This window comes from Silurus meridionalis, chromosome 7 (genome assembly GCF_014805685.1).
Source record: "Silurus meridionalis isolate SWU-2019-XX chromosome 7, ASM1480568v1, whole genome shotgun sequence".
Taxonomy (NCBI): domain Eukaryota; kingdom Metazoa; phylum Chordata; class Actinopteri; order Siluriformes; family Siluridae; genus Silurus; species Silurus meridionalis.
The window spans coordinates 5,853,155-5,865,515 of NC_060890.1; the positions used below are offsets into that span (position 1 = coordinate 5,853,155).

General features: G+C 40.1%; 1 protein-coding gene and 2 non-coding genes across 6 annotated transcripts in view; 2 read left to right on the top strand and 1 right to left on the bottom strand.

Moving 5' to 3' along the window:
• The window catches only part of LOC124388871 (myosin-16), a 77,398-nt gene that overhangs the window by 17,394 nt on the left and 47,643 nt on the right, over positions 1-12,361 (bottom strand). The gene's annotated exons all lie outside the window — the stretch shown is intronic.
• Positions 9,778-9,857, top strand: trnal-aag. The gene has a single exon. It is a non-coding gene; the product is annotated as a tRNA-Leu (tRNA).
• On the top strand, positions 12,263-12,344 carry trnal-aag. Its single transcript has one exon. It is a non-coding gene; the product is annotated as a tRNA-Leu (tRNA).

A 12,361-nucleotide genomic window follows, 5' to 3' on the forward strand; every position in this document is an offset into this window, starting at 1 on the left:
GGTTCACATCCCACTGCTGCCAAGATGTTTCTTTATATTCAACCAAGCTGTTAATTAAAAACTCAGTTATTAAACATCTCTGAGTTGCTGATATGCCAGATTAATTCCAGGACCTTGTCTCCACTACATGGTTGTGGGTATGATATACTATTACCAGTCCAAAATAAAATTTTGATAGGCTACTATGGAAAGTTTACAGTACCCACGGGTTTTATAGCTGATGCATATTCGGTAGCGTGGCCGAGCGGTTTAAGGCGCTTGGTTAAGGCTCCAGTTTCTTCGGGGGCGTGGGTTTGAATCCCACCACCAGAGGTGGCAAAAGTACACACATTCTTTACTTTAGTAGAAGTACAGATCCTCATGTTTTAAAATACTCGGGTAAAGGTTGAAGTACTGATTATACTTTTTAGTAAAGAAGTTTTGGCTCTGACATGTACTTAAGTAAAAAGTAGTTATTACTGCTACCTGTTTTAGCTGTTAACTGGACCTCACATCATATTAGATAGATAGATAGATGTGATAGCCTAGTGGGTTAATGTCAGGGTCCCCACGAGGATGAGTTTGATTCCTGGTCGAGCTGGTTGCTGTGTTGGTAAATAAAACTTCTGGACCTTGTCCACTCTAAAAACATTTCAATTCTGTCCTTTCTGTATTGGATTAATTTCTTGATTTCCTGGTCTTTAATGAAAGATAACCCCACCAAAAAAAAAAAAAAAAAAAGCACTTCTGTGGTAGCTCAGTGGGTTAAGGCTTGTGCCTGAACATGGTCCTTAATGTAGTCTACGCTGGTGATAAGGTTTCAAAGCCAGTCCTACATGCCTTCTTTCTTACTGTGCTGGCATGAAACACAGTATGAACCCTCCAAAAACGCACACATGCTTTTCAGCAGTGGTCGAGCCTTTCCTCACCGATGGTTCGATGGGTTAACGTTGGTATCTCGCTGGTGGTGGGCATCACGGTTCGAATCCAGCTATTTTCCTGCTATTTACAATGTGGGTTCAACTTGTGCTACTTACATCTGTATTCGCGTCCTACATTTTTCTTAAGCGTTAAATTCGTGCGTTAATGGTTAGACCTGCTCTAATCAAGCTTCCCCTCCTGTTCTTTCCTGATGGTGTAGTGGTTTAAGGCTGATACTTTGCTAATGTTGGTGGTCAAGGTTCAAACCTTGCTTTCTGTCTGCTAGTCATGGGGTAGGTTAAATTCCTGATTCCTACATCTTCATGTTCCTGTTTTGATGGGTTAAAAAGAAAAATAAACAAGCTCTAAACATGCTTCTTAGCTTGCGCTTCCTGATGGTTCAGTGGGTTAATGCTGGTGCCTTGCTAATGGTGTGACTCAGGGTTTAAAACCTGCATTGTCCATGCTAGTCACGATATGGGTTTGCTTCCTAAGTCTGTCTTTAGCATTATATTCATGTGTTGATGGTTTGAAAAAACAACAATTTGCACAGCCTTTCCTTCCAGATGGTTCAGTGGGTTAAGACTGGTATTTTGCTGTTGGTGGGGTTCAGGGTTCAAATCCTGCTTTCTGTGTTTCTTTCTAGTCTGAATTTCTTTCTTTGAAGCATGAAATGAAGGATAAACCCCCCAAAAAAAGAAGCTGAGTTGTTGGACTTGCTGACTTTTTGGTAAAAGCCTTGCCTCTGAGCTCAGAGATTGCTGGTTCAAATCTGACTTGTCCCCACACTGGGTAAGTTGTGTGGAAATTAGTGTGTGGTGAGCAATGGAGTGGGTGACTGTGAACAAAGGCTGTGAAGAACTGCTGGGTTACAGCCTCAGGAGAAAAAAACCCCACAACAAGTGAGGGTGATAGTTTTGCATTTAGGGGGAGGACGAGAGAAGGTGGAAACAATTTTATTACATAAATTTCTGCCAGGAGCGTAAGTTGACGCTTTTGCTTCATAACCCCCTGTTTTCAGCTTCTCAGATGCCAGGGGGGCAGATGCCTGGATATTGACCCCCTGGTTTAGGATACGCTCTCTGAAACCATCCACAGCCAACCTTCCACGCAGCCATTTCTGACACCTTCCTCACTACGGTCACCGGAACCTTCCACACTCTTAACTTTGAGCCCCTCAGTGGTTTAAGGCTTGTGCCTCATCTAAACATGGCTACCAGTCTGATCTCTTCCATGGTTCAGTGGTTTAAGGTTGGTGCCTTGCTGATGGTGAGGATCAGGGTTTGAATCCTACTAGCTGCGATGTAGGTTATGTTCCTGCTTCCTAAATCTTTCTTTAGCTTTATATTCTTGTGTTGATGGTTTAAAGGTAGATAGACCTGCTCTAAACAAACAATCTGGCCTCTCTTTCCTGATGGTTCAGTGGGTTAAATCAGGTTTCTTGCTTTTGTTGGGGTTCAGGGTTCGAATCCTGCTTTCTGTCTGCCAGTCACTATCAGGATTCACTTCCTCCATCTTTTATTTTCTTTATTTTTGTTTTTAATGGGTTGAAAAGAAAGATTGACCTGCTCTAAATAAGCTTCCTAGCCTGTCCTCACCAATGGTTCAACGGGTTAAGGTTGGTATCTCGCTGGTGGTAGGGATCATGGTTCGAATCCTGCTTTTTTCCTGTTATTTACAATGTGGGTTCAACTTGTGCTACTTACATCTGTATTTGCTTCCTACATCTTTCTTTACCGTTAAATATTTGTGTTGATGGTTTGAAAAGAATGATAGACCTGCTCTAATCAAGGTCTGAATTTCTTGCTTTGAAGCATGAAACAAATGATAAACCCCCCAAAAAAAAGAAGGTGTGTTGTGGGACTTGATGGCTTTGTGATAAAAGCCTTGCCTCTGAGCTCAGAGGTTGCTGGTTCGAATCTGGCTTGTCCCCACACTGGGTAAGCTGTGTGGAAAGTGCTCTGGTGAGCAATATGGTAGTTGACTGTAAACAAAGGCTGTGGAGACCTGCTGCTTCACAGCCTCAGAAAAAGTGAGGGTGATAGGTTTTTTTTTTTTGGGCAGAATTTTTTGCTATATATGCAAAACTAAGCTGATACTTTTTTGAACGTTTTTGCTTCATAACCCCCTGTTTTCAGCTTCTCAGATGCCAGGGGCAGATGCCTGGATATTGACCCCTGGTTTAGGATACGCTCTCTGAAACCATCCACAGCCAACCTTCCACGCAGCCATTTCTGACACCTTCCTCACTACGGTCACCGGAACCTTCCACACTCTTAACTTTGAGCCCCTCAGTGGTTTAAGGCTTGTGCCTCATCTAAACATGGCTACCAGTCTGATCTCTTCCATGGTTCAGTGGTTTAAGGTTGGTGCCTTGCTGATGGTGAGGATCAGGGTTTGAATCCTACTAGCTGCGATGTAGGTTATGTTCCTGCTTCCTAAATCTTTCTTTAGCTTTATATTCTTGTGTTGATGGTTTAAAGGTAGATAGACCTGCTCTAAACAAACAATCTGGCCTCTCTTTCCTGATGGTTCAGTGGGTTAAATCAGGTTTCTTGCTTTTGTTGGGGTTCAGGGTTCAAATCCTGCTTTCTGTCTGCCAGTCACTATCAGGATTCACTTCCTCCATCTTTTATTTTCTTTATTTTGTTTTTAATGGGTTGAAAAGAAAGATTGACCTGCTCTAAATAAGCTTCCTAGCCTGTCCTCACCAATGGTTCAACGGGTTAAGGTTGGTATCTCGCTGGTGGTAGGGATCATGGTTCGAATCCTGCTTTCTGTCTGCCAGTCACTATCAGGATTCACTTCCTCCATCTTTTATTTTCTTTATTTTGTTTTTAATGGGTTGAAAAGAAAGATTGACCTGCTCTAAACAAACAATCTGGCCTCTCTTTCCTGATGGTTCAGTGGGTTAAATCAGGTTTCTTGCTTTTGTTGGGGTTCAGGGTTCAAATCCTGCTTTCTGTGTTTCTTTCTAGTCTGAATTTCTTGCTTTGAAGCATGAAACAAATGATAAACCCCAAAAAAGAAGGTGTGTTGTGGGACTTGATGGCTTTGTGATAAAGCCTTGCCTCTGAGCTCAGAGATTGCTGGTTCAAATCTGACTTGTCCCCACACTGGGTAAGTTGTGTGGAAATTAGTGTGTGGTGAGCAATGGAGTGGGTGACTGTGAACAAAGGCTGTGAGACCTGCTGCTTCACAGCCTCAGAAAAAGTGAGGGTGATAGGTTTTTTTTTTTTGGGCAGAATTTTTGCTATATATGCAAAACTAAGTTGATACTTTTTGCTTCATAACCCCTGTTTTCAGCTTCTCAGATGCCAGGGGCAGATGCCTGGATATTGACCCCTGGTTTAGGATACGCCTCTGAAACCATCCACAGCCAACCTTCCACGCAGCCATTTCTGACACCTTCCTCACTACGGTCACGGAACCTTCCAAACTCTTAACTTTGAGCCCTCAGTGGTTTAAGGTTGGTGCCTTGCTGATGGTGAGGATCAGGGTTTGAATCCTACTAGCTGCGATGTAGGTTATGTTCCTGCTTCCTAAATCTTTCTTTAGCTTTATATTCTTGTGTTGATGGTTTGAAAAGAATGATAGACCTGCTCTAAATAAGCTTCCTAGCCTGTCCTCACCAATGGTTCAACGGGTTAAGGTTGGTATCTCGCTGGTGGTAGGGATCATGGTTCGAATCCTGCTTTCTGTCTGCCAGTCACTATCAGGATTCACTTCCTCCATCTTTTATTTTCTTTATTTTGTTTTTAATGGGTTGAAAAGAAAGATTGACCTGCTCTAAACAAACAATCTGGCCTCTCTTTCCTGATGGTTCAGTGGGTTAAATCAGGTTTCTTGCTTTTGTTGGGGTTCAGGGTTCAAATCCTGCTTTCTGTGTTTCTTTCTAGTCTGAATTTCTTGCTTTGAAGCATGAAACAAATGATAAACCCCAAAAAAGAAGGTGTGTTGTGGGACTTGATGGCTTTGTGATAAAGCCTTGCCTCTGAGCTCAGAGGTTGCTGGTTCAAATCTGACTTGTCCCCACACTGGGTAAGCTGTGTGGAAAGTGCTCTGGTGAGCAATATGGTAGTTGACTGTAAACAAAGGCTGTGAAGAACTGCTGGGTTACAGCCTCAGGAAAAAAACCCCACAACAAGTGAGGGTGATAGGTTTTTTTTTTTTGGGCAGAATTTTTGCTATATATGCAAAACTAAGTTGATACTTTTTGCTTCATAACCCCTGTTTTCAGCTTCTCAGATGCCAGGGTGGGCAGATGCCCGGATATTGCCCCCTGCTTCAGGATACGCCTCGAAACCACATCCAACCTTCCACAAAGCCATTTCCGCACCTTCTTTACTTGCCAACGGAACCTTCCACACTCTTAACTTTGAGCCCTCAGTGGTTTAAGGCTTGTGCCTCATCTAAACATGGCTACCAGTCTGATCTCTTCCATGGTTCAGTGGTTTAAGGCTTGTGCCTCATCTAAACATGGCTACCAGTCTGATCTCTTCCATGGTTCAGTGGTTTAAGGCTTGTGCCTCATCTAAACATGGCTACCAGTCTGATCTCTTCCATGGTTCAGTGGTTTAAGGTTGGTGCCTTGCTGATGGTGAGGATCAGGGTTTGAATCCTACTAGCTGCGATGTAGGTTATGTTCCTGCTTCCTAAATCTTTCTTTAGCTTTATATTCTTGTGTTGATGGTTTAAAGGTAGATAGACCTGCTCTAATCAAGGTCTGAATTTCTTGCTTTGAAGCATGAAACAAATGATAAACCCCAAAAAAGAAGCTGAGTTGTTGGACTTGCTGACTTTTGGTAAAAGCCTTGCCTCTGAGCTCAGAGATTGCTGGTTCAAATCTGGCTTGTCCCCACACTGGGTAAGCTGTGTGGAAAGTGCTCTGGTGAGCAATATGGTAGTTGACTGTAAACAAAGGCTGTGGAGACCTGCTGCTTCACAGCCTCAGAAAAAGTGAGGGTGATAGTTTTGCATTTAGGGGAGGACGAGAGAAGGTGGAAACAATTTTATTACATAAATTTCTGCCAGGAGCGTAAGTTGACGCTTTTGCTTCATAACCCCTGTTTTCAGCTTCTCAGATGCCAGGGGCAGATGCCTGGATATTGACCCCTGGTTTAGGATACGCCTCTGAAACCATCCACAGCCAACCTTCCACGCAGCCATTTCTGACACCTTCCTCACTACGGTCACCGGAACCTTCCACACTCTTAACTTTGAGCCCTCAGTGGTTTAAGGCTTGTGCCTCATCTAAACATGGCTACCAGTCTGATCTCTTCCATGGTTCAGTGGTTTAAGGCTTGTGCCTCATCTAAACATGGCTACCAGTCTGATCTCTTCCATGGTTCAGTGGTTTAAGGCTTGTGCCTCATCTAAACATGGCTACCAGTCTGATCTCTTCCATGGTTCAGTGGTTTAAGGCTTGTGCCTCATCTAAACATGGCTACCAGTCTGATCTCTTCCATGGTTCAGTGGTTTAAGGCTTGTGCCTCATCTAAACATGGCTACCAGTCTGATCTCTTCCATGGTTCAGTGGTTTAAGGCTTGTGCCTCATCTAAACATGGCTACCAGTCTGATCTCTTCCATGGTTCAGTGGTTTAAGGTTGGTGCCTTGCTGATGGTGAGGATCAGGGTTTGAATCCTACTAGCTGCGATGTAGGTTATGTTCCTGCTTCCTAAATCTTTCTTTAGCTTTATATTCTTGTGTTTTTAAAAACTTCTTATAATGTTCAATATGAAACTAGAGGTAAGAATCGAACCAGGGAAGTCTTTCATCATAGATCACTAATGGCATTACTTTCAAAACTCAAAACTTTGTTAGACATGTAAATAAGCAGGAAAGACAGAGACAAAGACAAAGAGACACAGACACAGCTTTAGAAAGAGTGAGAAACAAACAGAGAGACAGCAAGAGAGAAACATATACAGTGAGACAGAGACATTTACTAAAAGAGACACAGAGACAATTAGATAGAGAAAATAGAGAGACAAAGATAGCGAGATATAGCCACTTCCTGTTGTTAGTGTTTATCCTGAGCGACTCTTAATGATTTCATTTACTAAATGAGCAGTAGTGAGTTAAGTGCTTGCTCAGGTGCCCAAAACTGGCAGCTTGGAGGTGTTAAACATATCATATTTACAGCATGTGATATATATGTAAGCATATGTACAGTGATTAAATATAAAGGCTATATCAGTGCAGAGATGTGTGGACATCATTAAGAGCCTTTGCTATGTTTCCACACGGACAGTTAATGAGGTGATACCGGAGAAACTGCACCGCTTCAAGTCAAGTCAGGAAGCTTAATATAGAAGCTATTAAAAGCCATGTAAAATGTCTATAATATAGAAAATTATAGACATTTTACAGATTTAAATGATGTATTGGTTTTATCTGTACGATCGATAAAGACAGTAATTTAAGATTGTGTCACCATTATGAAGGAAAAACCCACAAAAGCCTCCCAGAGGGTTAATGATGTGAATCATGGCGGATTTTGGTGTTTGATTTGAGACTTGGTGCAGAAATAAAACAAAAGTTTACTGATTAATAATATTTTTATCTGAAGTTTATTTATTTATTTTATATCTAAGAAAGGACGTCGTGGATAAACGTATTTTTTGCTAAAGGTTTTATTTGTGCCTCTTTTTTATTTAGTTATTTATTTATGTATTTACATTTTCTATAAAAATGGTAAAACAGAAATGCGCGCTGAATTGATAGCGCGTTAAAAAGAATTAGTGCCGTTTACAATAATTTTAATTTTGACAGCCAAATATATATATACAGTTGTGTTCAAAATTATTCAACCCCCAATGCTGTAAATGGTTTTAGGGAATTTAGTGTACATTTGTAATTGTATTCAGAATGAAATCCTACAAGGACTTCTTAAAGAACCATATGCAACTAAAATGACATCAATTAGTTTTGTAATACAGTAGTAAATGTTTCTTTTGTGAATTCTTCATTGACATAATTATTCAACCCCTTAAAGACTACCACTCTGAAGAACAGAGGTTCAATGAAGTGTTTTCAATCAGGTATTGAAAACACCTGTGGATATCAGGAGCAGCAATAAAGCCTAATAAGCACCAATTAGGCAGCTTTAAAATGACTGTGATACTCAGCTCCTTCTAGACATTTACTGGTGTGGTTACAAACATGGTGAGGTCAATAGAATGGTCCAGGAAGACAAGAGAACAGGTGATTACTCTTCACAGGAAGGGCAATGGCTATAAGAAGATTGCAAAGATGTTAAACATACCAAGAGACACCATAGGAAGCATCATTCGCAAATTCAAGGCAAAGGGCACTGTTGAAACGCTACCTGGTCGTGGCAGAAAGAAGATGCTGACTTCGACTGCTGTGCGCTACCTGAAGCGTAGAGTGGAGAAAAGTCCCCGTGTGACTGCTGAGGAACTAAGAAAAGATTTGTCAGATGTGGGTACTGAAGTTTCTGCTCAGACAATACGGTGCACCCTGCGTAATGAAGGCCTCCATGCCAGAACTCCCAGGCGCACCCCCTTGCTGTCCCCAAAGAATAAGAAGAGTCGACTGCAGGTACTGGGAAGCTTCAGCGTGTGCAAGGTACCATGAATTCTCTTCAGTACCAGGAGATATTGGATGACAATGTGATGCAGTCCGTCACAAACCTGAGGCTTGGAAGACGTTGGACTTTTCAACAGGACAATGATCCCAAGCATACCTCCAAGTCCACTAGAGCATGGTTGCAGATTAAAGGCTGGAACATTTTGAAGTGGCCATCGCAGTCACCAGACTTAAATCCGATTGAGAACCTCTGGTGGGACTTAAAGAAAGCAGTTGCAGTGCGCAAGCCTAAGAATGTGACTGAACGGGAGGCTTTTGCCCATGATAATTGGGCGAAGATACCCGTAGATCGCTGCAAGACACTTGTGTCAAGCTATGCTTCACGTTTAAAAGCTGTTATAACTGTAAAAGAATGTTGTACTAAGTTTGAATGTCACTTGGGGGTTGAATAAAACTGATAATGATGTGAGCTCAGAAAAGACATTTGTGGTTATTTCATTATAAATGTTATGTTATATTTGTCTGACCTACACGTGCCTCTTTGATTTAATTGTAAGCAGGATGACTGAATGAACATAATCAATGTCAAACCGACCAAAACAATCAATTTCAGTGGGGGTTGAATAATTTTGAACACAACTATATATATATATATATATATATATATATATATATATATATATATATATATATATATATATATATATATATATATATATATACATACAAACATATATACATACATACATACATACATACATACATATGAATGAATGTATCCAGGCTGAAGATCCACATATAGAACACAAGCAGAGAAAAGATGATGATCAGGAATGTGTCTGTTCTCAGTCATGTTTACATCACTGACTCCCTCTGTCTCATCCACATTAACCCCAAACTTCTTACTGCCTTCTGCCTGCTGATTCTTAGATTCGTAAACTAGTCTACATCTGTGGTGAGTGAGAGTCAGGACTTTATACACCAGTGGATTGAAAAAGACGCGCAGTAATAGGAAATCGGTTGTTCGGCTAAAATTGGCGCACAGTGACAATCTACTTAAGTACAGTAACGAAGTATTTATACTCCGTTACTTCCCATCTCTGCCCACCACTGCCAAGATGTTTCTTTATATTCAACCAAGCTGTTAATGAAAAACTCAGTTATTTAACATCTCTGAGTTGCTGATATGCCAGATTAATTCCAGGACCTTGTCTCGACTATATGGTTGTGGTTATGATATACTATTACCAGTCCGAAATAAAATTTTGATAGGCTACTATGGAAAGTTTACAGTACCCACGGGTTTTAAAGATGCTGCATATTCGGTAGCGTGGCCGAGCGGTCTAAAGCGCTGGATTAAGGCTCCGGTCTCTGCGGGCGTGGGTTCGAATCCCACCGCTGCCAACGCGACTTTTTATATTCAATGCACACTCTTTCGCAGATAAATGCGTAAACGTTTTTTTTTTTTACATTCTAAATCACTTCCGGTTAAAATGGATAACTAAAGGAGCTAATAGGGTAGAGCAGTCGAATTTGCCGTTCACGACGCTTTCGCAGTGTGAATGGGACACGAGTTGTGTTGACTTCAGCACTCGCTGGTGCTGCCCCTATGGTACACTGGATTTAGGCTCCAGTCTTTTCGGGGGCGTGGGTTTAAATCCCACCGCTGCTCTTTTGTGTTTGAGATGTTCACTTTATAGGTATTCAGAAAAATGCCTTATAGAAAGTCCGCTCAGATCGAGGAAATCAGGCTTTACATCTTCTGCATATGTTTAATATTTATTCTTTGTATTATCCACTTGACCTAGCTGCATGTATCAATTATTGTTGCAACTTAGACCACACACTCCTGCTGCCCTGAAACTTTCTACAGACATTAATGCTTTTCAGTTCTACAATTTCAGTGATCATCTCATGATATACTTCAACTTTAACTTTCCTATCTTGCTTAACATCAGCATTCAGTACCCCATATCTCCTATACCTCTTTAGTTTTCTTTATTGTGTGTATGTATGCATACAATATAATAAAAACTTGAAACTCATCTGAGAAACATAAGCAGTTTTGCAGGGGGAAAATATTTAACTAATATGGTTTAAAATAAAATCTTGATAACCCCTCACTTTGCAAAGTTTAAGGCTTTTACAGCCATGTTTTCTGTTTAAGTGTGTATGTGTAAGAAATATTTATACATGTTTATATTAGATCAGAGTCCATAACTGGGTCAAGGTGCAGACAGCATTGTGTGTCTCCTGTCTCCAAGTAAGAAACTGCTCTTGGCAGTAAAGCAGCTCTGTTGCTCTCACTTCAGTTCTATTTCAGTCTGATTTTACAAAGAATGGAACCTTTGAAAAGAGCTTCCATAGAATTCAGGTGGGAGGTGGGAGAAAGGAGGATGGTAGCAAAACTATCATCATTGCTGCAGAACGCCTCTCACCCCCTGTATGTAACCATTACATCGCTGAGCAGCTCTTTTAGTGACAGACTGATACATCCTAAGTGTCTGAAGGAACGTTACAGAAGGTCTTTTCTTCCTGCTGCTATTAGACTGTACAACCAAAGCTGTTCCCAGTAAAACCAGTCACCAAAATACAACACTGTTATTACTTTTTAAGCTGTGCAATAACATTATCTGTGTGCAATATTACATGAATCATGTACAATATTATGTGCAATATTACCCGCAATTACGTGCAATACCACCTTGAAATATTACCTGAAATGCGTACTTTTTTTCTCCCCCTATTTGTATTTATACATTGTACTGTGTATATACTGTTATTGTAGTATATGTATATTCTCTTTTTCATATATTTGCATTTATTTTTATTTCTTTGTTTGTTATTATTATTATTATTATTTGTTTTTATTTCTTTGTTTTTATTTTTTATTTTTTTGTATATTCTTTTTTTATATATTTGCATCTATTTTTATTTCTTTGTCTTGCTTCTGTAACATAGAAATTTCCCCACTGTGGGACGAATAAAGATCTTATCTTATCTTATCTTATCTTATTCAGGCCAAAGAAAATGCCAGAAAGTTTAAGACTATTTCAAGCTAAAACAAAAAGAAAACACTGTGTTTACTTTAATTTTTCTTTTTTTTGTGTAATCTGAAATGTATTTTCTACTTATGTTTTTTTTATGTATATATTTTCATTCACAGGATGATCCGCTGTGGTGACCCCTAATAAGAGAAGCTACAAGGAGAAAAGGATATTTTCTTTCACATTTTTATATAATATGGCAATTAAATGCACTAATTGGTTTAATTTACACAGATATTCCTGTATGCCGTTTCAGCGATAAAAAATAAAACTTTTCTAAAAAGTAAACAAATGACTTGTTCATTTTAAGAGACCTGTATTATTTTCTTTTGTATATTTAGTATTTCTCTTAGTTAAAGAAAAACTGCTTCTTATCCGATTACTCAATTAATCGCTGGAATCATCTGTACAATACTCGATTACTAAAATAATCGATAGCAACAGCCCTAATATTATCATTTGGTCAGTGGGATTTGAACTCATAAATCCCAGAAGATCCATCAAACAATTGTGGCACTTTCCCACCCAAAATCTATAGAAGATTAATTTGTATATCTTTTCTGAGCACAGGCTGAATGTTGTGATTAATCAAGTTCAGTTAAGGCCCTTGATTAAGGCTCCAGTCTCTTCAGGGGCATATTGTCTCTACAATATGTTTGTGGTTATTATATACTGATACAAATACAACCCGGATCACACCTATAAACGGCGTAAGTGGAATATGATCAAGAGCTGTAACGATTTCTCAGATGACACCACTTAGGTAGCGTGGCCGAGCGGTCTAAGGCGCTGGATTAAGGCTCCAGTCTCTTCGGGGGCGTGGGTTCGAATCCCACCGCTGCCAAAACAACTTTTTAAATT